The following is a 3,714-nucleotide window of genomic DNA, read 5'->3' on the forward strand; positions in this document are numbered from 1 at the left end:
GTGTATAGACAGACAGATATTTTTCACATAGCTATGAGAAGCGTTAAATATGGACACGCATACAGTTGCCATGCTGTATTAAAGCTTTAACCAGGATAAAACAGTATATAAAAAGCTAACATAAGCAGTAGCATTTACAAATAACAGCGTATCTAAAAGTATCAGCATGTTTATAGGAGAAGACAGAGCGGTGTAGAATAAAGGTAAATTATGTGAAAAATAAAGTGTTTTTTAAAAACGAAGCATTAACACATGTTAGACTGAACCCTATAAACACAATCAAGCCTAGAAAAAAACAGTCAACCACCCCTTTAACATCAAAAATTTTACCCACAGCATCTATAAAGAAGGATTCCTCATGAGAAATGTACATGATGTGTTTGTGGAAGATTGTCGCACACCTGCCTTCATCCTCGAGTGACCTGATGGAGAAAATCAGCCGTCTTTGTTTGGCTGCCGATCGTTTCAGAGCAGAGAGGTCACCGATGTTTTCCTCATTTCTCTCATTACTCCGTTCACCCAAACACTCCTTTCATCTCCTGTCCTAATCTGAACCTCCCCACCGTTATGAAACATTAATAGTCCTCTACACCCCACCTCCCACTCCCAGTGCTCCGCTGAAGGAATGACCAATAGAAATCATGTTTCTCTCTGTTTGGTGTGTTTGTCTTGAGTTGCATCAGGAAGTGGCTAGGCATTGCTCATCAATATGCTATGTTGGATTGTTTGCCCACTTCCCAACTTTGGGAATACATTACAAGACCTTTTTCTTACTCAGTGATGTATATATTTTTTCTCACACAATGGGAAGATTTTGTGACTCGTTCTTTTAAGGCTGTTTGGGCAAAACTTGGGTGTTCACACTTATACACTTTATAAGAATCTTTCAGTAACAATAAAGTGAACAGATTTTAAATGTCTTTCCATTTGAGTTTTCAGATTCCCACTAGTTTTGACTCATTCAATAATAATAATAATAATAACATTTATTATTATTATTAAATAAAAATGTGATATTGTAATAATACTGTTGTAGTATAAAATAAAAAGTATGTAATTCAAATTATTATATATTACAACTCTACAATGACAGTCCTACTATTTAAATCTTAATTTCTTAATTTTTCAAATGTTAAACTTTTATTCTTCTATCTTTTATTTTGGCGGTTTGTTGTCAAATAAATATAGGCTTTAGGTTTCAAAGTGAAGCACGGCATTATTTACACATGTGTAGCTCATGATATGGTATTTCAGCATCCTGGAGCAGCATTTACTGTTATTTTATTTTCATATATTGTGCAGCCCTAAATAAATATATGATTTTTTCAATTAAAAAATATTGTAGTAAATCAGCTCAACAGGGAAATATTTATGACTAATTATAACTGGTTTACATTTTTATTTTATATTTAATTTATATAATATATTATTATTGTTGTTGTTAGCCACAAAAAGAGAGAAATAAATAAAACAGTGCTGCATAATTTTATAATGGTGGGCTTAATTAATATTTTAATTAGTGGTCGACCGATATATCGCCAAGGCCGATATTTTGCATTTTTCAAATATCGGCATTGGCCGATAAGTTTTTCTGTTTGGCCGATGCGTTCGAGACTTTTATTTTGACGGCGCTGAGAACGGCAGCGCCTGCGCACACAGTGTTCACATTCTCCCTCTTGTTCGCTGTCGTCATTAACAGTTCTGTCTAATAATCAGATTAACGGTTAAACAAAGGAATTAAAACGTATACAAAAAAGTATTACAACGATTGCTTTTATATTATTAGTAATAGAAAGGCAAACATTATAATACTTTCTCGTTTTCCGTCAGCATTCAGCAAATACGCATTTTATTAAATATTTATTTATTTGTGAAAAATACTTTAAATTTACAATTAAAATTACTTTTATTTTACACATTTATTTTTAAATTCATTTTCAAATGATTTAAAATTTCTTAAATATTAATTAAAATAAATAAAATTATATTGGCCATCGGCCACCCTGCTTTCCAAGATCGGAAAAAACAATATCGGTCGACCACTAATTTTAATTAATTTAAATAATGATCAACTTGTTAAAGTTTAATTCCTTAAATTAGGTTTGTTCAAATCTAAATTTTTGTTCAATGTATACTAATGTATACACACACACACACACACACATAGGCCTATATATGTATATATAGATAGATAGATATAGATATGTTGCTCATCCAATCAAATATTTGTAATATTATTTAAAAAGATTTGTTAGGCCTGTATGTTTATATATAAAGAAAACAGGCCTGTGTATTTGATGATTAACATTCTGTGAGCTTCTCTGTTCAGTGTTTTGCAGGGAGACGATGAGTTTTCTATTGAGTTCATTCTGCAGCCCTGCTAGGGGGTATTTTCACTGCGCTTCTCCCCCCGTCATTCCCATCACCATGACATTACCAAAGTTTCTAGACCTCTGGAGTATTAATTGCCCCCCACTTTTCCACCCACCCGACTCCTTTCATCTTCGCTGCTGTTTGCGTCAGTATCCGTAGTTATTATCCTCACCACATAGCCCTGCTCATGCTCCTTTGTTCCTCTGATATTCCTTCTCTCTTCATTCATTTCTCTACCTGCGATCGGTCACATTCCACATGCGGATAAGTGGACACACATCTCTTTGTGTAAGCATTAGAATTCGTTTGGTGGCATATTACCGACCAGACTCTGTGTGCACGAGGCTCTGGTAATGACAGAAAGGGCAAACTGCTCGTGAAGCTCATTTGCATTTGTACTAAAATGATGCGCTGTGGACTGTTGGGCTTCTGCATTCACTCACTGTCATTATTGCTGCCTTCATACTGAGATGTTGGGACATCAAAGTTTCTTGATGGTTTGGGAAGGATAAATCAGCTTTTACTTGTCTTGTCTCTTAAGCAGTATCTGACACTCAGGGTTAAGGGGGCGTTTGATGAACTGTTTGAAATCGAATGAAACGATCGATCACTACTAGTCAATACTGGCTGAACTCACCTGATCAAAGAGCTGTTCTCTGGTTTAAAATGTTTAATTTAAATAAATAAATGTATGCATTTAGCAGACGCTTTTATCCAAAGCGACTTGCAGTGCATTCAGGCTATACATTTTTTTTATCAGTATGTGTGTTCCCTGGGAATTGAACCCACGACCTTTGCGCTGCTAACACAATGCTCTACCTACCACCCACAGGAACATTACATTACATGCGCTGCTAACACAATGCTCTACCACTGAGCCACAGGAACATTACATTACAGTTTTACATGCTGTATTGATTGTCCATTTGATTGTGAAGCATATTCAAATTAGATTATATGCATATTAATATTAGGGATGTGCGGGTCTAGTCGACTAAACGGTACAGCTCCAACTAGTCGACACTGAAAACAATAGTCGATTACACGATAAAAAACAAAAACAGGATTTTATCATTCACATTACCATCATTTTAACATTGCATTTAAAACATTTTAAATAACAAGTTAAAATAAAACGTTTGAAAAATAATACATTATTTTTAAAAGTTTATCTGGGCATCTTTAACCAGACCACGTTGATAATTTCCCTGAACAAATAACGCATGGTCTGAGTAAGTAAAATGGGCATTGTTGCATTGTTTTGTTTTTAGACAATATAGCCTACACGAAGTATGTTTTTAAAAGCCGTTTTAATGCTATTTCTTGATAAACCTTCCTATT

At 34.4% G+C, this 3,714-nt stretch overlaps 1 protein-coding gene across 1 annotated transcript in view; it reads left to right on the forward strand.

Moving 5' to 3' along the window:
- The window catches only part of ssbp2b (single stranded DNA binding protein 2b), a 72,634-nt gene that overhangs the window by 13,695 nt on the left and 55,225 nt on the right, over nucleotides 1-3,714 (forward strand). The gene's annotated exons all lie outside the window — the stretch shown is intronic.

Source organism: Sinocyclocheilus rhinocerous, unplaced genomic scaffold (genome assembly GCF_001515625.1).
Source record: "Sinocyclocheilus rhinocerous isolate Xijiao unplaced genomic scaffold, SAMN03320098_v1.1 scaffold886, whole genome shotgun sequence".
Classification (NCBI taxonomy): domain Eukaryota; kingdom Metazoa; phylum Chordata; class Actinopteri; order Cypriniformes; family Cyprinidae; genus Sinocyclocheilus; species Sinocyclocheilus rhinocerous.